Genomic DNA, 26,701 nt, shown 5'->3' on the forward strand with positions numbered 1-26,701 from the left:
GGTTGGCCTTAGGTACAGGTTCCAACTCATTACCCAAATGGCAGTCTGGGAAGCCACCTGCTTCCCAGAGCTGTCTCCCCCAGCAGACAGCATTGAACTAGAGGCTGGAGCGTGACTGGGAATATGCAGTTAAGGCATGCTCATAAAATTTTCAAAACATGCTGCTGTGTTCTGGAGGCAGAATCTGTACCTTTTGATTGCTTTTACCACCTGCCATGACTCCTGTTTGATAGTTCAGATTATCAGCTGCTTCTCATGTCTCTAGGCGAACTGCGAAGTCAGTTTTTCAAATGAGAAGAGAAAGTACACAGAGCACCTTCAAATTGGAGTTCTCATTGGAAGTCTATGAACTCACCAGACAACCCTAGAATATACTAAGCTTCAAATCTCAACTTGGTGGTTGGTGTAAGTGCCTTTCCTTTATTTTTATTAATTTCTGTAGCATTTCTCTTTTCACAGTTACCCTCTACTTGAAGCAGCTGCTTTGTCCAGTGTCAGAGTGGTGCCAAGAGTTGGCCTTTGTGCAAGTTTCCATAAAATATACACTCAGGCTAGGTATTTATAAATTTAGAACTCTTCCTGAATATTTGTGAGTCTTTAGGGAAAATTCATGTCGCTAAATGCATTGCTTTATTCTATTCATCGGTCTCCTCTTTCTGCTTCTACCAATTTCTGCTGCTGTTCCAGGTCTTTCCATCAAGGCAGAGCCAAGGGCTCCACCATCTCTCTCTGTGATGTACAGAAGAACCTTGCTGTGCGCAGCTCCTGTGAGCATGCAATATTTTGGACACATAGAGCAGAAACGCTCTGGGGTAGACACCTAGGAAGGCTGTCCCAGCTTTAAAATGGTGACATTATATTCATTGTTTTGATTTTTTTGTTTTCTAACCATTGAGATCATGCTGAAAGAGACACGGAGAAAAAGAACCAAAAGGAAAAATTACTGTCCGAAGGCATGTCATTGATAAGTGGGGGAAATAAGATTTGAATTTGGATTTCCCTGATTCTGAGACGCATGTTCCTTCTCTTCCTCTGTGTCACACTCAGCACAGAACTGGGGGGAGGGGGGCTAGGAAATTAGGGAAAAAGCTTTATCAGTGTTAAAAATGCTTTCCATTCTTGGCAGGACGCAAACTTTTTGATCCAGTAATGTAAACTCATAGGAGTCATAAAAGATAAGTTTCTTTTAACCAGAATTGATGAATTGTTAGCCAAACTACTTCTCTTCTATCAATAAGAAAGGGTGAAAAAGTTTCTCCATGGTATGGTGCTCCAAGTTAATCATGTATCGTCTCTAAAAGTCTTCTTCAACTTTGAAAAGAGGTCGTGAAATGATTCATCTTTAGGTTAGTGACAAAAGGAAATGCTGTTCTTTCATATTTGGTTTAAAATCAGTTTATCTAACCACTGGGCTGATCTTTTCAGCCACTGGAATGAGAGAGGAGACAGTGTGGTTTGTGGAAGGAGCCCCTCTGTGAAAACAGCTTTATTCAAAGGAGAAGGGAAATGACTCACTTATTAATTATACATTCATAGAAAGATTCTACTTTCCTTTCTATTTGACTAGTTATGTGAAATTGCCAACTCTTCTGACCTTTAGACGTCATGATCTTTTGGCAGTCTCCCACGGCATAGTGGTACCACGTGCCTCTATTTTAAACCACCAAGTTTTGAACTGAGTCTCTCTTATTTTGTCATATGACTATATCTTCCAACAGTGAAACCTATCAAACAGAAAGTCAGGGTGATAGGACAGTGCCTCATAATGTAAAGCAGGGTACAACTGCTGACGTAAGAGATCAGGTGGATGACATCTTAAAAAAGCAACAAGCAAATGGCTAAAGAAAATACAATAATTCCACTCACTGGAGGGCCACTCTACCATACAGAAGGGTAAACCCGAGTCATTTGTAGGAAAATGAATGCACCTTGAGACTATACTTTTAAAAGAAATAAATCAGACCCATAAGATTAAATATTGAAAGGGTTCTCTTTTATCAGAACCTCAAAATATAAATAAAGAGCAAAATAAAAGATAGCTAATAGGCAGGAGGGAGGTAGATCTTTCTCAAAACAGAAGGGGGTCAAGAGATGGAGGGAGGAGAGGGAAAGGGTTGCAAAAAGAATTTAAAAATGTTATGTACATGTACCAATCCCACCAAGGGAGCGTGATAGATATGTATTACAAACATGTCCTAACAATAAATAAGAACAAAACAAAACTCATGAAAACCAGCCCTAAGAAAAGTATCTTTTTCTTGAAATGGACCAAAGTTTCTCTGGCAAGTTGACAGGAAGCGTGGTCAGGGTTGCAAATGGGTCCACAGGAATACACTTTCAAAGCATGGCCATCTGCCCAAGGGAAGTCGTTGTAATACTTTTTATGGACATGGCGGGGAAGGTTACATTACAGGGGTGATTATGCTGTAATTACCAATTTATTGTTATTTTGAATTTTGTATAATTGTGATTACTCTGAAAAAAATCTTTCAAATTTTAAATACTAACTATTTATCTTGTCCGGTCTTCTAAAACTTCCTTTTAAAAACCTCAAATATAACACACTCAATTTAATTACCTTGTAGCTGCTGTTCAGCTTGAGTGTCCTGCTTGGAACCATGCTTGCTCACCTGTAAAAGGCAGGAACTGAGCGAGACAGTGGAATGCATCTGCAGAGTTTTGGAGAAATTAAGAGAGGACATTGTGGTGAAGGCTTCAAGTTTCCTGTCTTCACTTTCAGGAAAAGAATCTGGTTTGTCTTATTTTGCCAGGTTTGGGACTCTTCAGAAAATGCTTTAATTTGCAAATAACAGAAACTCACTCTCAATTCATGATGAACATGAAAGAAAATCTGTTTATTTACTTAGCAAAGAAGTTCACAAGCAAATAGCTTTAGCACAACCTGAGACAGTGGATTAATTCTACTTACGATAGGGCTCCCTTTTGGTATTTTTCATGCATCATCGTGTGCTTCATTATGCTGTTTGGGGCTCAGGCTAGAACTGTTGCTGGTGCTTCACTCCCTGCCTTCATCCTGTTGCCCAGAAAAGCTGGCCTGAGTAACCCAGTCCAACCAGTTTCCACAGGGCCAGCCTGACTGGATGATCAAGAGACAACTTGATGGTTTTAAACCAATTATGTCGAAGCATTTTCACTTGATGAATGGGCTTAAGCCACTCAGGGACCTGCACTGGAGCAGAGTTAGAGTCTGCCTCATACAGTACACTGGGAATGAAGGTATTTTCTCAAAGAACATTTAGGTACATGTTGTCCAAAAGGAGACAGCAGTAATAGCAGTAGTAACACTTATAGTAGGAGGAACTGATGTCTACCTAAGAGTCCCCTTAGGATGCTATCTGAAAATGGGTTTCCATGACTAAAAATAAGTTTGAAAACACTGGAGAAAATCACACTTAAAATTCCAATTCTGTGTTTTTCTTTTCTCATTCCACCTTCTTTTTATTTCATTCAGTATCAAATGCTTCAGAAAGATTTGGGTCCATACCTGATTTTGCTAATGTTCAAAATGGGTTAATAATTTAAGACAAAAAGCACTACTATAAATAATGGCTCAGATGTTCACAGCAAAAGTACTGGTAATGCATCCCATAATTTGCATTAACCCAGAGGCCAATGTGTAATTATTTAAAAGAGATTTTTCTTAAAAAGCAGAATGATTCCCTGAAGGTTGATACCTACAATCCATTGTCAGTGAGTGCGTGGAGCCAGCAACAGCCTTAAGGAAAAGAAAGTCTCCCACTTGCTATAGAAGATTTCACTAAAAGGAAATAAAATCTTCCACTTACTAGGAACACATCTGGACGACCCGAATGTTCCTTGTATCCAAACCTCACTCAAAATAAACTCCTTACCTGTTTGCTGCAAGGTTAGCAGATACCATGCCCATTGCCATGACAACAGGCTGGGTTTAAGAGTTAACTCAGCGCTTGGCATCATGGAGATTCATCACCAGGTGCCAGTGCTGCAGCACCAAGCCCCTGAACCTAGAGCAGGCATCAGAGCATGCGCAGCACAGGTGCCTGGCCTGGAACAGGGTGCCCAGAAGCAAGCCTGCTGTACGGTCAGACTAGCTACTTTGAGAAGCACTGCTAATTCAGTGGCTTTTCTCAAGGCTCCACTGTTTTCCTCATGCTGTTCCCTTCTCTGAGATGCTTTCTCCTTCCTCTTTCATCTTCAAGATCCAGCTTCGAAGCCATCCCCTCCAATCTGTCACCCTCCATCTTAGAAATAATTACAACTTTTTCCTGAAGATTCAAAATTCCTGGGGCTTCTGGTTAGTTAGTAACTCTTCAGTCATCTGATTGATAAAATGTGGATAAAAATCCTTCTTCAGAGTGATTATGAGAATAAATCAACGAAACTGCTAGAAGTGCTTTATAAATGCTTGGCATTCAGGAAATGTTCAGTGTATGCAAATACCATCCTTAAGAAAAAGATAAAAGTCAAAATAAAAGTTTGGAACATGAATAAAGGTGGGGTTCTGTTCAGCGTCTGAATCAGCCAGGGACATGGCCGTTGCTGAAGAACCCACTTCCTTAGGGTCTCAACGGACCTGCACTTGGGCCACATCACTGTTCCCCACATACCTGGGCTAGCACTGCCTTCCACAGACTTCAGCATGACCCAGCTCTGCAGTGCCCGGCAGGCACCTGCATTGCTCATGCCGAGTACTCTGAAATATATGTCCCTACTGAGATGAGAAGCATCTTGTGTTCTTTGAATGTGCAAAAGTGGGGCAGGGAAGTCTGCCTCCTGGGGATATGCTAGAGAGGACCGTTGGGTTGACGGCAATGTTTTGGCTATGCTAGATGTGACATCCCAAAACATCTCAGAGGTTGATGATTTGCATGAGTCCTCTCTTCTTCCTTTACTTTTGTGGACTAGTTCTTTGTTTTCCTCATCTGTGTAGGGGAAATAAATTCAGGTCACTAATTTATTTCTTCATTAAGAGACAGCTCCTCTTGAGGCAGTAACAGAAATGTATTGTGAAATAATTGGAAGCAAAATTGAAGGCAAAACTAAGATTTTTCCTTGCAACGTGATGACTATATATTTCAGTGTTACGTATATTCCAAACGTATTTGAACTTTTCTCCAGAAAACATTAAGACCTCATATGGACCATGTTGAATCACTTCATTCTTCTCTGACTAGCATCACAATTGGATACAATAAAAGATGAAAAATAAAAATAAAAATTAATTCTTTTCTTTCCCTTCCCTGCCTTCTTTTTGCAGCCAGGACTATTCATGCAAAACTTTGGATGCTGTCTCTGATTCTCAGCTGAGCTGGATTTTCTTCAGCTACAGAGCGGATTGACAAGATCTCTTTCCTGACTAGGTATGTTCCTGCTTGTGCAGAGGAGGGCTTATTTTCACCTGTGTCAGCACCTGTGCTCCTTAACCTCCAAATATGGTACAAGAGCGAAACAAAGAGAAAGACTATGCTGGTTTCTTGGCGGTTTTATGGCAGGGACTTAAAGTAGATAGTCTCTCTTCTTTCCTGTTTGGTTCCTTCTGTTAAGCTTTAGCACTGCGCTTCCTGGGAGGGAACCCTGTTTGGGTCCTCTCAGTTTAAACAAGGAAGGGTTAGGATTGAGAGGCAAAACCATAGCTCCATGTGTCGTAGGTACAAGACAGCACATTGCTGTGTCTGTTTTCTCATCCTGAGGAACAAAAGAAGACAAGTTAAGCAGAAGAGATAACCAAGCAGAATCTCCAGAGTTTCTGGGATATTCCAGTAAGATCTTTATTTTTTTTTTACAGTAACCACTCAGTAATCAGTGGCTCCTTCCTGGTTTGCATCCTCATGATAGGTCCATTCTGTCCATAGGAAGGAAAAGATTAGAAGTGAACAGGAACCTGACTAACTCAGCTTCTCAAGTGCAGAGCTAACTCTGAGCAAAACTCCGGCTCACCAATGCTGTTTGACACTGGACACCCCTAACTTTATGCCTTCCGAGTTCCTCATGGTGTTTGTTTGCTCAGTTCTTTTTCTAGGGTGTCTGGATCTCACAAAACCTTTTCCTCTTTCTTATCAATCCCATCTCTAGAAAATGTCCAGCACTATCCCAAACTAAGGTGCAATGGACTGCTCAATCTCAACAGACACTTGAGGATGAAGACAGTCTCAATTAAGGTCCTATTTACTGTAGGCTAATAGGGAAGACTGAGCCAATACTTGACTCCTTTATCTACATTTCTTATTTCTTTAGTAAACATGCACAAAGCTAGGTTGTAAGAGCCTGGAGCATATGAGTGAGTGAGGCAGGATCACTCCCCTGGGGGCTGCCCAGTCTTGTTTGACACAGTTATGTAAATATAATTAATAACAGGAAACTCTCAATGGCTGTCAAGCTCTCCTCTCTGTGCTTTGCATACCTTAATTTATTTACTCTTTGTAACAGCCCCATGTGTTGGTTAATTACAGTGTGTTGGTTAGTTACAGTTTGGAGTAAGCTGAGAGAGGCTAAAGATCCTACCCAAGCTCCTACTGCTGGTCAGCGTGGTCTCCGCCTGGTTTTTGCTCTTCACTTGTGTAGAGATGCTGTGGCGGCTACTTAGAGTGTCAGATGGCTTCTCTAGGAAGCTGTCAGAGACACAGATAAGAATGGTAGGCAGTCTTTGAGAAAGCACAAAATGGGACAATTTGTAATCACCTTTCAGTAGTAGAATGTGTAACATAATTAAAAGTTAGGTTAATAATGGTATATTTGTATGATGAAATATTTGCAGATGTTAAAAGACAAAGCTATAACTCTAAACTTTACATGAAAGAAGGCAGAAAGTAGTTCATGTACATTATTTTAATCTTTTAAAAGTGCTTGTTCATGTATAAAAAACTTTGTATGTCAGACAAAGCACTTTGTATGGACACAAACACAGCACAGTCCCTGCCCTGAAGGAGCTTCCAGTTTGGAGAGATGACAGACACCCCAACAGCTGATTTTTAGGCCATGTTAGAAGATCAAGCCTAGGGGCCTGGGAGGGAATCACCGGGAGTCTCACAGAACAGCCTTACACCCCCCGACCCCCCACCCCGACACTTTGTCTTCCTGGAATAGACTTCTGTTCCTCGCTTCTGGCTGCCTCTGCAGGCAGGAATGAGGCAAAGCCAAAGCATGTCTGTCTCCTTCAGCAGCTTTTGGACAACTGTCTTTGTGTCCTACACACGGTGTCCATCCCGGAGGTGAGTCCCTGATAACCCTCCCCTGCTCCCTCCTGAGTTGTGCTGAGCTGTTTTTACCCTGAGCTCCTCTGGGCTGTGGACACTCAGGGAAGTGAAATGGGAACCTGATTTCTATGCCTACCAGGATCCAGGTTGTACTCTAAGGTTTTGTCTGTCAAATGAGCATTCTGATTCTCTGAGATGCGCTGTGGCACGCTCATCCCAATGAGTGGAAAAGAATCAGCGCTCTCTCTGGCAGCTTCCTGATTTGGAGCCAGGCATGGTCCCTGCGTTTTCTACTCTTTTTATAATAATTGTTCAGGGTCAGGAATGTAGCTTAGTGGTATAAGCACTTGTCTAGAAAGCATGAGGTCATGAGTTCGATCCCTGGTACAAAAAAAATTGCAATGATAATTGTGCAGTGGAGGCTTTTTCATCCCATTCTGGAAGTAGAAATGTTCCAACTATGGCGGGTAACAGCAGGCTCATGGACAGTTTTAACTGTGGCGCCTACCACACTTCTTGGCACCTAGAAGGTACTTGCACGACTTTGTGCTTCACTCTCAGAGCTTGTGACAAGCAAGGGAAAGAGTGAATGCTGGTCCACGCCTCCCACAGCCTTCTCCTCTGTTGCTTTGCCTGGGTTCTTGCTTGGCACTGTTTCCTTCCGCCCTGGCAGCGATGCTCTCTGATGAGGCTAAGGGCACCCATTCTGGCCAGCACTGACTGCGCCATGGTAGCTTCTAGATTAAAGGTGTGGGGCGCATGCTCAGGGGGCCTGCTGGGCCCGCTGCAGCTCTGCCCACGCAGTCTTTCACACTGTGTGCCTGCTAGGGCGATCTTTCATCCTTTCTGTGCCTTCCTGAGAAGCCTATCAAACAACTCGCGGCCCTTTCTTTCTCCTTTTTATCACCCTCTGGAACAAAGTTAGGACTTGTGCAACTGCGGAGCTCTTTTCTGTGGGAACAATAATCTCATTTCAATATATGTGGGTGGGTAGATTATACATTACGGGCTGGGAGTACAGTTGTAGGACTAGGGAGGGTCTAGGTTAAATAGTTGTATGATTAACAAGCTGCTGCTTTTTTATGGTCTGGAAAGAAAGGTTACTTCAAGAATTATCAGTTCAGACTGAGAATGATTCACCCAAAAGTTTCAATGGTTTGGGAGTAGGAGTGTGGAAAGGCAAAGAATTTACTCCCTACTCCTTGAAAAGAATAGTATGTACTGTATTCAGAGGAGTTTACTCTGTTTTTCAAAAAATAAAATCCTCCCCCTCCTTGAATTAAAGCTCTCTAAAATTACAGAGCGAATGTGCCATATAATAGCAGGGCTGTACTCACTGGCTTGGCGGTAAGACCGTGTGTTAGATGGGGCAAGGACTCGGGATGAGTTTCCCTGATCAAATCACGATTCTGGGTTTTACTTATCTGTTAGTAAGGAAAAAGTGGAATAGATTTTTTTTCAGGTTTCTTCTAAATTCATTCATTGATTGAGAGTTTATTGCATCCCCTTAGGACTGTACAGCTGAGGACTGGGCTGTAGGATCTGTCAGTACTGCTGTACTCCCTGCCTGAGTTCAGAATCATAGGAGAGACCACGTGGAAGTTAGGCAGGCAGAGAGCAGGACATCCCCGGCACTGCGGAGAAGCATTACGGAGCGCCCAAGAAAGGGCCCAGCAGAAACGGCTTTCATAGCGCTACCGCTCAGAATCCAACATGCCCACCTGTCCTTCAGAGCTGTAGGACTAGCTCAGAGGTTTCCACCCCAGTGTGGGTGATGAGGGCTTTCTCTGGCAAAGCTTGCTTTCTGAAAGGCAAAGCAGAATATGCTCTCTGCTCTCAGCTGTTCCCCCAAGAACAAAAGACAGGAAGGGCTGCGTCAACACCCTTAGAAGGCACTAAATAGCTAAGTCATTGTCCCTTCCAGAAAGAGGCCAGAAGAGCAGAGAGACGCTTTAGTGCTCAGGGACATTGTCCTTGCAGCCACAGCTCACCCACGTGCCTCTGCCTTCCCTGCTATCCCATCAGGGCCGCAGAACAAGCCTGGCCATTAGAGATCAAGGGAAGTAAGTGTGTGTGGGCTGAGCCAATCAAAAGCTACCTGGATCAGTCTCATTTCCTCCTCGATGATTCTGGAGGGCCTGGGTTTGAGATAACCAGATTGTAAGATGGAGAAAGGATGTCCAAAGTGAATGTTCTGTGAACATTTTTCTTTTCTAAACCATAGAAATCTGGGGACTCTCTTCCTCTTTCTTTCTTTCTTTCTTTCTTTCTTTCTCTCTCTCTCTCTCTCTCTCTCTCTCTCTCTCTCTCTCTCTCTCTCTTTCTTTCTTTCTTTCTTTCTGGTACTGGGGGTATAACCCCCAGTACCAGAACTGAGCTGCATCCCAAATTATCTTTATTTTTTATTTTTTTCTAATTTGTGATCTTGCCTCATCCTCCCAGAATTCTGGGATTATGGGTGTGCACCATTGTGACAGGTTTATTTGGGGAATTTATCTGCTGTCAGAGCAGAGTCTGCTGTCTCCTGAATAATACCATTTTCCTTCTCAAACATCAAGAACTGGGCACTCTGAATAACAAAGCAGGCATGATCATTGCACTCATCAAGCACTTAGCAGAGTGGGAAAGCCAGACACTAAACAGGAAAAAATAATTGCAATCCGTGGTAAGGGCTGTGAAGGAAATGTAGAGAATAATCCTCAGGCTTTATAAATAGCTTTGATGGTCAGAGTAAGTATCTCCGAAAACATGACATTTTAGCAAATCTAAAATGACATATCCCGATACAAATGAAAGCCCTTTTTCATAAATAACCTCATGTTCTTGGAACTGCAAGAGACTCAACTCTTGAGGTAAAATCTTTTTCTGCCATAATGCATCAAATGTTGACCAAGATATAATATGCCAAAGGTTTTTTCAGTCCATTGGCATTGGTGAAGAAACTGCCCTGTCTTTTTCTCCTTCTCCTTTTCCTTCTCTTCCTTCTCTATCTCCTCCTTTTCCTTCTCCTCCTCCTCCTTCTCCTCCTCCTCCTCTTCTTCTTGTGGTTTCTCTCTTTCTCTTACAAAAGGAAGCCTTTGATTTTCATTTGACAAATATGTACTTATTATACTAAGTATGAGTTTTCATGTTACATCAACGTCCTTTCCAAGCAATATTTCCATCTGTATTAGTCAGCTTTTCTGTTACTGTGACAAAACAAAATCAATATAAGAGATGAAAATTTATTTTGGGGCACAGGTTCAGAGGTTTCAGTTGATGGTCACTTGGCTCTATTTCTTCTGGGCCCAAGATAAAACTGAACGCTATCATGGGGAATAGAGTAACTCAAATTTTAGAGGAAAGGAAGGAGGGAGAGAAGGGGAAAAGGAAAAAAGGAGGGAAAATGAGAGACAAAGACAGAGACAGAGAGACAGACACAGGGAGAGAGAGAGAGGTTAGCTAAAAGATATAGTCCCCATGAGTACACCTTCCTGATTCACTGCTTTCAGGCTGGTGCCATCTCCATGTTTCCATCAGCTCTAAATAATGTTCTCAAATCATGAAGTCATAATGGATTCATTCAGCAGTGAAGTTAGATTCCTCATGGTTCAGCTATTTTCTGAAAGCCCCACTTCTAACATCAATGCACTGGGTTCCCAACCAACACATAGACTTCTTTGGGGACATTTTAGATCCACACCATAAAATCATTTTATTCCTCATCCCTTGCCTGGTTAAAAGAAAGTCACTGATTTGTATTGTGCCTTTGAAAAATCAGTATCACAGACCAATGAAGATGGAGTGGAATTTTATATCAAAATGCAAACTTTCTTCCAGTTGATGGGCCAAACATGATCTGGACAGGATCATGCTGAACACTTATTTTGGGGCCCTGTGAAGGATCCCTGATCTTCTATTTTGGTCATTCTTCAGCTTCTCCTCACTTCCCACTCACATCCTCTTGGTGAAAACATGATTGAGACTCTGGCTATCAAATCAAGACTTCAGCCTGCATAGAGAGACTTTTGGGAATGTCCCCCAACTTGGTGCTCTAAAAGTTAAGCTCTAGGCTTTTGTGACAATCTAGAGGCTTTGCTGTAAGTGCAAAAAAGGGAGAAATTTCTATTCTACTGGCTGTAATCCTGGGAGGGCAGAGGGCTCTCACACCAGCTTCTGTTTTGCCTTACAATGCTTCTAATTTAAAGAGAGGTGCTGGACACATCAGCACTGGGCACTTTGCTTTCTCACCCAGTGCTAAAGTGAGAGTTGCTTTTTCAAGGCTTGTAAGGAAAAGAAACCTAATTAATGGGAAAAGAAAGAATTCAATCCATTTATGTGTGTTTCAGAATGATTCTAGTAATTTCTAGTGGAAGGAACTCATGTTCCAATCATTTTATATTCCTTAGGAGGAAACATATTTATTGAAAGCAGAAAAAATTATTGCTGCTATCTAATTATAAGGTTGCATTCAAGATACAAAACAATAAAAAACTAATCAATGCAAACAAAAATAGGACATGGAAGACATTCAAAAGATAGGCAATAAAAAACTTCATAAAACAAAAAAGCAATGACAAACATTCTGGTTGAATGTTCTTTATTTAGTAGGAGTTTATATAAATTTTAACTGCTTGACTCTTTATGTAAATTTAATATAGTCAACACACATAAGCTGTTTGATTTCCTCTCTCTCTCCTTAGATGGTACATTCTTCTTGGGGTGTAGTTTTGATTTTTGGTGGCGCCAGGTTGATTGAAATTTTCAAAATTGATAGACAGGTCCAAATTGTTTCAGATGGTGCTAAGTTTCTGTCAACATCCTTTCTCCTCTTAGAAGGAAAGAAGAAAGGAGGAAAGGAAGGAAAGATGGAAAGAAGGAAGGAAGGAAGGAAGGAAAGGGAGGGAAGGAGAGGGATAAAAATGATCAAATATATTATTAAAACCTAGTTGTCACTGAAGTGAAACTTAAGAGGTAAATATTATTACTTTAAATTTTAAATGGAAAAACAAGACTTAGAGACATGTAATTACAATTAATGTTTTTTTTAATTCCAGGTGTTCCTGTATGTGCCTGAGATAAATCATAAATTTAATTTTCATGACAGCCCCATGAGGTAAGCAACACTATCCTCAATTCGTAGATGAGAAAGCAGGACCTAAACAGATAAGATTCCTTATCCGAGCTCCCACGGCTGTGTCAGAGCTCAGCCTGAGCCCTGGAGCTCTGCTCCCCAAGCCTGTGCCCATAAACATTATGCTATTTTGTCCTTGTGCACCAAGAGGCATCTATGGATCAATTTGCTCAAGATTTCAAAGCTCCTTGTTAGTTATAATGGTCATGTTTCTTTAATGCAGGTAACATAATTAAATTAAGCTGTTTTCAGCAGAATGAAATCAATCCATTAAAGGATGTAGATAGCTTCCAAAACTGATGAAGAGCCTCTGATGATGGGGAAATTAAATTTCTGTGAAAAACATCTTAGTCAGAACCTTGTAACCAGCCCACAGAGAGAAGTTGAGCCTCTCAGGACCAGGATGTTAAGGATACGGAGCCACACCCTAAGTGAGGACTGTAGAACCAGACCGCATGTGCATCATTCCACGCCAGTGGGTGGATCCTCTGCATCCTGCCTCCCTTTCTATGGATGTCACTGTCTCCTCGAGACATACCTGCCAGGAGCTGTCTGACGCACAGATGCACAGCACTCATGCCATGTGTTGGCCTTGGTGGAACAGGGGGAATGAATTCTGTATTTTAGTGGAGAGACCTACACAGTAGAGAACCATCTAAGTGTGGAGAGGATTCTCACACTGGCTAAAGTATAGATGCCCAAGACAACTGAAAACCTGAAATTTGAGTACAGATCTCGTAAATTCCAGACCCCTTGTCTGTTAGTCTGACCATTCCTTGTTCCAGTGTGACCAGGGCTAACAAAAGTCTACAGATTTGTCACATCATGCATGATCTATTCATGATCCTCAAACAGATAGCTGGCTCCAGATCTGTGATTATTCCCAGAGAACATATGTGACTTGAACAGTGGGCAGCACTTGCTCTTGAAAGCTGGAATGGATTCTCGCTGTGAGGTTAGATGGTGCCCGAACCCACACTTTAGGCTCTAGCACAGAACCAAGACACAATAACACACATTGTTTTCTCTATGGTTGTGGCTCTCATCTGCAATTAAACTGTGGCCATAGAAGGCAGAATCTTTACTGAACAGTTTTTCTCAGGATTGGGTCAGGTTATTGTATTGGGTGCAAATAAGTATTTTATGAATAAAAAGAAGAAGAGAGACATGTAGGGGAGGTGCAAGAGCTCTTTTGATTCTGAATTGCTTCCTAAGGAGAGATGCATTTAGCCAGGTTTTGGAGATCGCTTGTGAAGACAAAGGGCAAAAGAATGGTCTAAAAATAACTCTGGAAACCATGTTCCACTCCCCATCAAGCCATCATGTTTCCACTGCCACAATCCCTCCTCAGACATAGCCAGCCCCAATCCCTCCCGCACAGCACCTGACATTTCATGGTAAAAGCCAATCCTCCCCACAAGGACCATTCACAGTTCATGTCAAGCAAACATTGAGTCTCTCCACAACCACTTCCTCCGCCACAGAGTGGCCAGTCCTCCAATTCAATAACCACTTTGTTCTCTACCGTAAATTGCAATTCTGCAATTCTCTATCGTAAATTGTAATTCTGCAATTCTCTACTGTAAATTATAATTCTGCTGAACCAAATTCTGCTGAACCAAAATCATTCATAGCCCATGGGATCATGTTAGGAAATCCTCCGTCTTCACAGCCAGTTCACATTCCAGTTAGGCTCTAACCTTCCTGCTCATCACGGTTTCACACTACATAGGGAGGTTCTCACTTCTGCAGCCACTTCTTGCTTCGCAGGCCATCCCTACCTGCACCTCCTCCTACTCCAGGAAAAACTCCAGTCTTCCCTTCTACCACCACTTCACACCCCACAGGAAACCTCTGACCTTTCTGAGAAAAGCAGTCCTCCTGAGACTGCTGCTCTGTCCTTCCTGTCTCACTCCATGGTGAAACCTCCTCGCTCCTGCACCGTGGACCTGCCCCCACACAGTTCCCATCCTCTTCCTCACAACCACCCACCTCAGCCCATAATGGGCTGAAATCCTCTCTCCACGAAACCAGTTTAGATTTAGGGGTAAGGACCACTCAACTTTTAGCCACTTTGTATTGCAGGTAAAACTCAGTTCCCGCGCCCAAATGCCTCACATCCCCCAGGGCCCTACACTGTGCCTTCCCACACCTACCCCACACTCCTGACCTCCCAGCCTGCCTTCCCCAAACACTCCACACTCCACGGTGAGCCTTGAGTGTCACCTTCTCTCACTGCTTTGCACACTATGCCAAACACCAGTTTACCCAGTCTCAGTGATCCGTTCACATTCTTCCCTCTGTGGCCCTTTCACATTCCATGTTAAACCTGCCTTCCTCTACAACACTGCACACCCCACAGTGAACCCCAAACCCCCTGTCTCTTAACCTTGCACTCTTCCAGATGAGTCGCGATCCACATCCCTCACATCCTTGGTGCTCCTCACGTCCTGCTGCCCCCAGAGAGCACTTAATCCTCTGCACACATGGTCCTATCTCTACCACATGCTTCATGTGCTTCAGAAGCACCCGCTCTCACCTCCTGCATCCTTCTGCATTCTGTATTAATTTCTGATTTTTCTCTAGAAACAAGTCACCTGTCAGGCCCACTCACCTTCATGATCTCTTTCTCACTCCCCAGAAAGTCTCAATGCTCTTCTCTAACCCAACAGCCCCTTTTAGCACCTCAGACCCCCTTCCCTTATCATCCACAGTAAGCCCCTCACTGTGCTCCCTAAAGGACTTTACACTGTCTAGTGACTATTATTGCTTTTAGTCCCACTGTAAAATTATACTCCATGGTGACCTCATTCTCAGGTGTGACAGACTGACCAAACTCCAGGACAATCCCCAGGCATCTCTCCTTGACCACTCATCACCAGGCAGTGACTCCCAAGGAGCCCTCCCATGCCACACCAGAACCCTAGGCTCTACGCATAACCACTGCACACTCCCAGTATGATTTTTTCCCAAGCTCCTAAATTCTCCAAGACTTTGGTAATTAAAACAGCATTCCATAATCCACTTCTGGGGAGGTGTTACCAAAACTCAGCCCACCATCCTATTAGCCTATTGTAAGGATTTACAGTGAAAGAAATGTCACCTTCCTGAATGAAGCTGTACCTTGCCATGCCATCCATACTGGGGAATACTGGATGTCATGTGAAAGTGCACTTTAAAATTCATACCTAAATAAAGTGCTTTGACAAATGTAGCTCATACGTGAGAAACCTTTCCCAGGCATCGTCAGAGAAAAATATGATGAATCTAGAAACTGTGACTCCAAATGGATTTTAGTTCCTCAAGTGTCACTGTGGTCAGAGGAGAAAGAGGGTACTGGCAAAGCGAAATATTAATGGGAGGCATTGAAATTATAGATGACTTCTGTGTGGATTTCTATATAGTGTCTTGAGGCTGCATGTAAAGACATCATGGGGAAAAGCTAGTAGCCCGCATGCTTCTTTGATTTACAATCTTTCCCCTTGTGCACACTTTGAGGTGCTCAGTGTACACAGCATATGCATTTACTTCCTGACTCTGCCTGAAAACTTTGACAGAGAAATTCCACTGTGTCAGGTATGTGAAAATTCCACTCTGTCAGGCTTTGAAAGGCATATGATAGCTTTCAGGAATTTTTTGTCCAAAACTTCTGCCTCTTTAATTCCATCCAATCCTGATGTGGTCATTTGCAGCTATACAAAGGGAAAGGCATTTCACGGCCCCCACTCTCTCCAGTCTTCATGGATTGACTTTGACTTCCTTGCTCTGGGCCTCTCCATGTCTATGAGCCCAGGGTCTCGCCTGTCTTACTGACTGCTGTACTTTCAGGACCAATCTTAGAAAGTGCTAAGAAATGAAATGTGCTTTGATAATCACCCCTCTTTGGTTTTGGAGTGAACCCCCATATAAATTTTCGCTAAATCCATCCTCTGTCTGGTCACATGGTTATCTGACTGGGAATATCTACAGCTGGTAGAGAGAGGCTGTCAACAAGTGAGAATTTTGAGAGCTCTGAAGGGCTGCTAATTGTGCAAAGTACGACTTCATTTTCTTTAAAACAAATAAGGGTCTTGCAGAAAATTGGGAGCTGCCTTTCCAGAAGATTTGCCCATCAAAAATTTATTAAGTATATGCTTTGTATTAGGAACTTTTAGATGCTATTTTATTTAATTTACTGTTGTCAAATGTAATTTGTACTGTACTACTAATATCCTGTAAAATTAGATAGTGAGTGACAAAATTCTAGAGCAAATGAGGGGAGGATGACAGAGTCATGTAAATTGCCAATTCAAGGTGTAGATTTAGGCAAGGCTCAATCTACCTACCTAAATTAGGCTCAGAATCTCTCTTGCACTCTCCCCCCCCCCCAAACACTGGCCACATAAGTCATCCAAAATAGGAGTTTTATAACCTTTTAAACGTGTGGTTGCCAATACTCAGGGCAGTACCTACCAGGTTTATCAGTAATTTCTGGTAACAGGTAGGACTTATTGTCCTGACTGGCCCTATGTTAGTAACTCTTGAAAAACTCCATCATAGGTTAAAATAAAGTCATGAAAAAATTTAAGTTTATGGAACTGAAAATCATTTGCACCTAAGAACCAAAGAGAAAACCTTAAATCTATGTACAAATGCACAATCCATTACCTTGCACCTGAGGTAAACCAGAGTGGATGTAATGTTGAGCTGGGGAAGGGTGAAAGCGTGAGCTATTTTCAATATTTCAAAGCGCCTAAAGCGAATTTCACATTAATTTGTGTTAATGCTTTATAAATTAACTACGATGTTAAATAATCTGTATTTCAAGCTGAAATGATCTCATTCCTGCTGATTAGAAGTTTCAATTAACATTTTGTATATCTTTCATCAGTTAAAAAAATTGTATAGGGAATTAAGTACTAGCTAAAGCACCATACTTTTTGGATCAAATTCTTCCAAAACATTTGACTATTAGGGAAAACGCAAGAAAAGAAGTGCTTTTGTGCTAAGAAGACTAAATATAAGAACTATCGTCCCTTGGTGTCCATTGGAAATTGCTTCTACGACCTCCCCTGTATATATCTACCAGGGCTCCTCTCTAACGTAAAATGGCACAATATTTGCATCTAACCTGTGCATACCTTCTCATGTACTTTAAATTATCTTCTGATCACCTTATAGTTAATCCATGAAAATAGCTGTTGTATTTTGTTTAGGGAATAATGACAAGAAAGAAGCTTGTACATAGGCAATTTTATATCAGATGTGTTAGATGCAGATATTTATTTTTAAGGTTGGATTTGAGGTTGGTTGGCACTATGGTTGAAATTCACAGGTGCCAGTGCTCTGTCACGTGCCTTCTTGTTCAGCAGCTGAGCCTACACAGGGACCTTCCTTCTAGGTACCTTCCTAGACTCCCAGGGGATCCAACGCCCCGCAGCCCACAAGCACAGAAGAGGCATCACTATTTTTCAGTTTCCTAGGGCTTATGTACTGAATCACTTTCATTAGCATCTTCTGATTTATTCCCACTTAATATTTTTTCGGCTGCTCCATTGCTATATTGGGTTTTCCTCTTTATCACCCTGCTGAGGAATAACTAACACCGATTAAATTGATTAGGAATGAGTTTCTTGCTGATTGTGCCAATCTGCAGCCTCACAACAGAACCACAACCCTGGGCACAGCTGCCCACTGACAGAAATGGGGATGGAAATGAATGAATTCTTGTTCTCCCCATCCTGAAGCCCTGAGGAACTGGATTGAGGTTACAAATGTGAACTCGGGCAAAAAGGCACTTTCCAGCCCAGCAGAAGCCTCCTGGCTTGTGAGGCTGGCGGGCTCTTGGAGGAGCTGGTCTCCCTGCTGCACCGTGTGACTTCAGAGAGGTGGCTTCCAGCAGGACACAGAAGAGAGCTGGGGGGGGGGGGGTGGAGAGGAGAGGAATCCGGGGTGGTGATGATCCAGAGGGTGACAAGAGGGAAGGGCGATGCCTGTACTGATAAGGCCCGGGTGTGTCTTTGCACTTTCCTTACTGGAAAGTCATGCAAATCAGTGGGAACTTCCTGGCAACACACCTTGATTTGCTGCAGCTGCAAGGTCATACTAAGCAGATAATTAGGAGCAGAGCAGAGATTTGCTCACACCCTCAACCCTGCAGCAAACTTTCTCTGTGACTTCGGAGGAGCCTGATTTGTGATTGGAAGCAAGAAAGGTGCAGGCATCAGCGCCTCAGTGAAACAGCACAGAGAACATCGAGCCTTGATAGGTAGCCTCCTATGGCCTTCAGGCAGCACTCACAAGCTTGGCCCAGGTCAAGGAATCAAGGTGCACTTGGAGCTCAAGAAGTGCCACACTTACGTCCAGGCCAGTGATGCAGGATCCCCACGTGCCACTGTGTTACCGGCATTATTGCAATAATTCATAAAGATATTGACTCACTTGATAAACACTAACCAGCAGCTGCATGCAGGAGACCGTATTAGATCATTACAGAAGCCACAGTGAGCAAAGCCTGTGCCATCCTCAGCAGGTTTCAAGTCAGGAGAAGGGAGATAGACACAGAAACACAGAGCTGCACAGTGCGATGACTCAGTTTGGGCGTTTGTCACCCAGCTGCTAAGGATAAAGACAGATGGCTGCTGTGAGTTTGAGAAACGAAGGAGGGGGAGGAAGAAATAGCTAGGAGCAAAACACCTTGGCGAGAAACCCTCAGGTCTATGCAAGTGTCAGCCCAGGGTGTGGGATAGACGCCAGGACTCCTTCCTGTTCTGAGATAACCGAGACCCTACTTCAACTCACTGAACTGTGGGTGCTTTTCCTTGGTAAACGGAAATGACAGTACTGCCTTCCACACAGAGTGGTAGTGTTGATTGCTATCCTATGTGCAAAATTTAGGGCACATTTAAGGAGGAAAACTGGTGGCCACTATAGCTATTATTACTGTTGAATAAGAAATTGGAGGGTTTGAAGAACCATTTACTGTTTTAAAGAAGAAAATGACCTAGGAAATGGTGTTATCAGGATTTTTTCTGTACACTATAGCAGGCATTGAGGGAATTAAACTTATAGTGTAAACCATGGCAGATAGGGGACTCTACATGGGGGCAAGAGTATGATACAACACTAGAGAATTCAGTCACTGAACTGCTACTTGTGGCCCAAATCACACACTTATTTAATTCTCACAGCAGCTATCCAACTTAGCATCCGTGTACCTATGGTACCAGTGAAGAAATGGAGGCTCTTAGGAGTCAGTGAATTGCCCCAGTACACAGTAAGTGGGGAGCTCTGTCTTGAATTTCCAGGAGGTTGTTGAGCTCTGGAGATTGTGTTTTCAGCTGATCTGAACTTTTCTGTGCATGAAAGCATAGCACCATTGGCAGTGGGGCAGATGGGGAGATGGAAACTGGGTGAATCACTCAGTTTGTTTGGAGCACGACAAAGGTGCCATCTGTGGAGCACATTTGTTCTCAGTTTGAGAAGTTTAGCAAAGTGTGATATAAAGTGAATTGCTGCCGGAAGTGGTGAGGACGTGACTGTGAGGGGATGGTCGGGGTACAGGCATGGAGACAGACTTCGCATGTTCAGATCTCAGCTATTCCACCTGGCAGGCATGCCGTGCTGAAGAGAACAAGTGGGATGGAAAAGCAAGCTTGAGACAAAAAGCACAGAGTAAAGTAACATTGTCTTTATCTGCCCTGGTTCCTTGGAAGGAAGAGCAGTGGATGCTTTAAGCCAGAGAGTTAGTGCTAGGAAATGTGACTTAGCAAATCTTGTCATTTGGGCAAACAGAGGGTAAAGAGAACAAAGGACTCTGTGGAGCTTGATTGGTAAACACTTTGTCAAGACTGCAGGAGGAGAACAAGAGCACATAACAGCACCTTTGTTGATGAAGCCTTAATACAAAGGCAAACAAAACAAAACCTGAGTTATCTTGAGTAGCAGTGATCTTCCACAGACTCCACAATGCTGCCCAGTGGTAGAGATTGTGCTGTTTTTGAATACAAAGGCTTGATTTCACAACACAGCATCCACAATCATTTGATGATGATATCTTCCAAGATATTTATGCCAAGACCTTAAGTTTTCCTGAATAAATGGGGCAGTGATATCCACTCTCCCACTGGCTCAACAGCTACATAAACATACAGTGTTGTAGACATTTCACAACCTGTAATGGGATAGGTAGAGTAATAATTGTCAACATTACAACAATAGCAGCACAAACAACAAGGTCACTGCATCTCTCAGGTTCTTTTTTTAGTTAACTAGTCATTAACTACACAGAAGGCAGAAATAGTAACTGGCCTATGTGATCTTTTTCCCCTAAACACAGAGGAGGAGAAAGTTGATTTCTGGGTATCTAGGGGAGCAGTTCTGAAATCATGGCCTGGAACCAGCAGCTTCCACATTGTATCACATGGGCACTTATTGGAAGTGCAGTTTGGGGCTATACCCATGAGTTACTGATTCAGAAATTCAGTGGGGGGGGGTGTGTGCTGTGAGAAACATCATATATTTTAACAAGTTTGGTAAGCAGTGACCTCAATGGCTGTGATCATCTGGCAAAAGACAGGACCAAAACACTGTGTACGATAAAAAAAATAATATTCCCAGAGTAGGGAAAAATGATGCTTTGCAGATGAGCCCAAGTTCAGGGATCTAAAGCCCTGGGAAGTCTGCACCTAATCAATAAGAACTAAAATAAAAAGATTATTAAGTAATTTCACATTTTCTCTGTCTAATAAGCCAATAGTAACCTCCCCTTTCCAAATTAATGTCCACTCAGCACCTGTGAGTATGACCTTTCTCAGCAACAGGGTCTTTGTAGATGCTGTCAAGTTAAAATGAGGTGCTCCTGGAATAGACTGGGCATTAAACGTGGTGACCAGTGTTCTTAATGTGCGGAGAGATTTGGAGACCTAAAGAGACAAGGAGGAATGTCGTGTGTAGATGTCTTCAGAGACACGTGATACATCCATGAGCTGAGAAGCTCCAAGGACCTCTAGCAGCCACCAGGACTAAGAGAGACACACAAAGCAGATTTATTTCCAGACCTCTTGGAAGGGACCAAGCCTGCTGACATCTTTGATCTAACACTTCTGGCTACCAGAACTATATAGCATAATAAGTGTTGTATTAAGTCATAGGGTATTTTGAGAAAACTAAGACATCACGCCTTTAAAATCAAGTATTTCTCAATATTCAGTATGGAGTAGCCACTCCAATACCTCCCAATTTCTCATGAATCAATATTTCTTCTCCTCTATATCCACTCTTTCCTTAAATTGTATCATCCATGATTGTGGCCCACATGTGTATTTTCAGCTTGGATGTCCTTCTCTGCAGTATTAGGTGTTCAGACCAAGATAATCGAATGTGTGCTGGAAAGATTGCACAGCATTATGGGTAAATTTTGGGATGGATGCACATCTAGTGTAGTTTTGGAAAAAGTGATTTAACCCCTCGCATCCCAGTTCCTTTTTCTGTGAAATGGAAGGTGTCCGCCTGCATCTCCTTTGTGGGAGTCAGTGTGTGTCAGGAACGTAGGAGACTGTCTGGAACATGGTGAAGTGTGAAAAAAGCGCTGTTTATGGAACAACCTACTGTAGTGATCTTCGATGACTATTTTAACACTGCTTGGCTATCTCTAACTCATCATGTGTCCACCACACACACACAAATCATCCGAGGGGCTTCTCCTTTCAGGGCTAGACTGTCTTTGACTCTGCCTTTTCCCTCGCTTGAATCCGTCACCAAGTCCTGTCATTTATACATCCAGAAAATACATTGCAAATCCACTGCCTCTTCCTTATCCCTCGAATTTTCCTTATGTTCTCTTGCTTCTTATTTGGATGACAACAACAGCATCTTTACTTGTTTACCACCTCACCCTTGCCCCGCTTAAAATCCTCCTTAACAGTGATGTCCAGTGAACCTTACAGAGAAAGATGCTAATGAGTGAATGGAGTCAGTTTCCTACAGTTCTCTTAAGAGACCCCTGAGTGTCAGGGCAGAAACAGCCTTTCCTCCCTGTGATAGTCTATCTCCTGGTAGTCAGGGTCTGTAGGCCCAGGGAGGCATGTGTGCAATGAATGAAAAAAAAAGCAAAGAACTTTAACAACAATGCCGAAGAGCTCAGGCTTCATGATCCTTCCCCTTGGTTTCCACACCACCATTAATAAGGAGAAGAAGAGTCCTAGAGTTCTGGGAGCTCTAGAGGAGACCCCCACCCTACTTGTTACCATGCACAGCTTTATCACCAGTGTGCTGTCCAAGACTAGCCCGCCTCTCTTTTAGAAAATAAGATCATCTCCCCTTCCCCGTCACTCCCCCCAGTACACACCTTTACAAACCCCACTGATCTCATCCTCACCTCTTTCTAATCCTCAAGACATCCCACTGAGGTTTTCATACCCCCAGATCAGTAACAGGGAAGCTCCCCCGACCCACCCACTGATCCTGTGCCCCTTCTTTACACTGCTTCACTCTAACTGAAACAGGAACAGTGCTTCTCCACAAGCCCGTTAGTTGTGCAGGGTTTTCGTGTTTTCCTTTTTGTTTCTCTGTAACCCTAGTCTGCAAATAGGATGTGAGTCCTCTTGCTCCATCACAGCCTTCAGTCACTCCCTCCTCCTCATCAGTGGGAACCCGATCCCAGTGTAATGTTTTTGATTGATTTCATCAGTTCCCTGCTCCCCTCAGGCATCTGTAGAGCTCACTCCCAAGCCTTATTCTTCTAAGATTTTAGCATCCAATGTGTTCTTTTAATCTTAATTACTGTTCATATAGCAAATTAGCAGTTTCATGGTCAGCTAAGGCCACCCCTTCAGGAACTGCATGGTTTCTTAGTTCTTTTACTTTTCTGTCCTCTTCAGAATTTGGCTTTCAGATGATCAGTGTCCTTGAACTCAGCTTCTGGTGTCCCGCCTGTCCCCCACTTCACTCTGCCTTTTAATTTACTTGTGCTAGCACCTTGATCCCACAAAGACTGGTGGCACAGTGATTTAAAATCTTGTGATCTTACTTCCTATTTAACCGGGGAAACCAGGGAACACAGAAGACAGAGCTTTCATGACGCTGCTTATACCTGATGTGTATCTGCATGGCCCAGTCACCTTTCTCCCAGTCAGGACAAACACACAGCCCATATTTGTGTCCAAGGCCAATCTTTGCACATTTTCACATCCCCTCTTGCCTACTCAACGATGTTGCTTCATAAAGCAACTTTGACTCCTACACAAGTGTTTTTGTTAGGAAATGAGGGAAATGTGTAATTCCTCTATCAGCAAAACTCCTTCCCTTGCTGCCAAATTTCTCCCCAGTCGCTGCCACATTTCCATAGTAAAATGCTCCCACACAGCTGCTTTTTCTTACTGTCTTTGTGTTTCTGCATGGAGCCCGTCTCATTCTCCTTAAAAGAGTGTCTCTTGATACTACCTCCAAGGCAGGGGTATTGCAAATCATATTCCTACTGGCAGCAACTGATTCAATGACCATTTCTTCTGCATTACAGAGATTTTCTCATTTCTTCAGGCATATTACCCTCCTATTCTTCACTGGAACTTCGTGTCAATCACTCCCCCTCTTTGCCTTCCAGCTTCCTCACCACTAAAGCTCCGCATGCTGTAGGATTCAGTTCGGAAGCATTACTTCACTTTATTCTTATTCTACCGTGGACTTGTGGGATAACATCATCCATAGAATGATGACTCCCAATTTATAGACCAAGTCTGTGCCTTCCCTGAAAACGAAACATCACAAAATGATATCTTAATCCTAGTTGAGCATTTCCAGCTGAGTATCCAAAAGATTTTATCCAAAGGATCTTCTCCTCCTCTGTAAATGATAATTTCATTTTTCTTTTACACCAAGATTTCCTAACTCTTCCATGGTCACACCCCACATCCAATTGATTGGCAAATCTTCTTGGTTCTGTGGTCAAAACACGTCCAGGATCCATTTACTTCTCTAGCATTCCCAGTGCGGTGCTAGCGAGTAGTATCGCTGATCTGTTTTATTTTAATAGTGTGACCCCCTGATTCTGCCTGTAGCTCACGTACCAGCTACTTCAAACATAGCAACAGAAACATTTTAATATGCAGATCCTATAATCCTGCAACCAACTTAAACTCTCTGATAGTTTTTATTTGACTCATGACAAAAGTGTGAATTCTGGGAATGGCGAGTGAAGTCCTTTCAGATCCGCCTTGTACAGTCTCTGACTTCAGCCCCTCGTGCTCTGCTCCTTGAGCTTCTGCCACGTTGGCCTCCTTGGCTATCCCTGCAGAGAACTGGCAACTCCTGTCTCCGGATCTATGCACTTAACGCTTCCTCTGCTCAGAACGCACTTCTGCTGGATGTCTGTTACTTTCTTCAGGTCATCATTCAAATGTCACTGTCTCCGAGATGCCTTCCTTCATTGTATTTTAAATTGCATGCCTGTTCCAAGAAGGTCTTACATGTCTTTTCCTCCTGCTGTTGTGGTTTGAATGCACTCCCCAAAGTTCAGGGGTTGGAAGTTTACTTCCCAGCATAGCATTGTTGAGAGACCAGACCTTGAAGGGCTGGGAAGGTCCTAAGGGCAGAGCTCAGTGAATCAGCGTTGCTACAGAGCATGACAGGAGTGAGTTATTTATCCTGAGAGTACATTCCTTATAAAAGTGTATTATGCCTCCTGTTGCTCGTTCCTTGCTCTGCTATTCTGCCTGCTGCCTGGGATGATGCAGCATGAATTCCTTCCCCAGGTGTGGGCTCCTTGACCTTGGACTTTCCAGCTTTAAGAATTGTAAAGAATAAATCTCTGTTTTGTTTTAATAAATTACCTAACCTCACTTGTTGTATTTTAACAGCACAAAGAGGACAAAGACATCTTCACTTATTTCCAAAGGTTTTTTTTTTTTTTTTTTTTTCTCATCACCTATAGTTTGATCTGCTTTTCGACATATGTTAATTTTATTCTCCTATTTACAGGTCAGCACCACTGGGGCAGGACTTCTGTCCACCATGGTCCCTGCACCCTGAGTGTTTTGAAAAGTTCGTGGCCCACAGTGCTTCCTGACTGAGTGAATCTATCCAGTATGTTTGGCCCTGAAGCAGACCTGCAGTCTATCCAGTAGACAGAAATACTACTGGGAAGAGAGAGAAAATCTCATTCAGAATGAGAGCGTTTGTGTTACTCCTTCTACCACTGGTCTGCATACAGGTTCTGCCTTGGCCACTCAGGCTCCCTTCCACCCCAGGAATGACAGACAAGCCATATGAGAAGGAAGCGTTGCTATGGTGCCATCACCTTATCCTTTCCTGTCTCTCTGTTTCTCCATTTTGCTTTGGATAGAGGTTTGCATGATTTCATCTCCAAATATTCAGTCATTTTAATTCTTAACCTGGAGTTTTAGCCTTCCAGACAATGGCCATCTGTCCACTGTAGATTTCTTCTCCCTTTTTAATTTTTAAAAAATTTTTATTTAAAAGGAAAAAAGAAAATCAAAACAAAACAGTATAGGGTACAAATAATATAGAATTACAAAAAAAAAAAACAGTAAGAAATCACTAGTTAATAGATTACATATTGTCATCTTAGAAATAGTTGTTCAAGTTACAGGATTAAAGATACAAAGTGGACATTCAAACAGTGAGACTGCAAACAGTTGTGTTCAATGATCCAACAAAAACTCAGTAATATGGTCATCTATCTTAACACACCTAAACACACTTCCAGTTGTATCCTCTAGAGCACTTTTTTTCTCTCTTTTTTACAACAAAATTTACACATTTTGGGTTTTATTACTACCATAGTTCTTATTACTTTTTCCTTTTTAATTTTTTAAAGTCCCCTTTCTTTGTATGTGTGTGGTACTCAGTGAATGACCATTCTGTCTTAGAATTTAGATGATACAGGGAAAAGGAAGAAGTAAAGCAACTCCATGGCCACTTCCACCTAAGTCTCACCATTCTCATCACTGTTTCCTGGATTCTTTGTCACTGGGTCAATGAATTTCTGCACAAGTGCAAGAAAAAATAAACTTTAAAGAGTTTTTTAATTGTTGTAGGAAATTAAAACTTATATATACATTGAAAAAATAGTGCCATGAATTCCTCCCAGGGCAGCCAGGAATTTCTAGAGCTCTAACTTCCTTCTGTCCCTACAAAATAAAGGAGTGCTTCTCTGTCTTCTGTAAAGAGAATCAGTTTAAAAAGTCTCCATTGCTTCATGTACAATAATGCAAAAACACAAGGCTTTGTTGTGCTGAGACCTGATTTGCCTTGAGAGAAGGTAAAAGCAGAAGGGTCTATTCTTCCGTAAAGAAAGATACTGCAGTGTGTTCATGGAGTAGACTCTAGAACTAGTGAGAGTACTGAACGTGAGAATGTAGCAGAGGAAGGAGATATGCCCTAAACGCACTAGAATCTT

At 42.6% G+C, this 26,701-nt stretch overlaps 1 long non-coding RNA gene across 1 annotated transcript; it reads left to right on the forward strand.

Moving 5' to 3' along the window:
• LOC134471728 (uncharacterized) lies at window positions 1-26,701 on the forward strand. Its single transcript, XR_010041319.1, has 4 exons — window positions 1-405; window positions 5,258-5,360; window positions 12,230-12,288; window positions 25,261-26,701. It is a non-coding gene; the product is annotated as an uncharacterized LOC134471728 (long non-coding RNA).

Source organism: Cavia porcellus, unplaced genomic scaffold (genome assembly GCF_034190915.1).
Source record: "Cavia porcellus strain 051 isolate PalLab524CR breed Dunkin Hartley unplaced genomic scaffold, mCavPor4.1 scaffold_19, whole genome shotgun sequence".
NCBI lineage: Eukaryota > Metazoa > Chordata > Mammalia > Rodentia > Caviidae > Cavia > Cavia porcellus.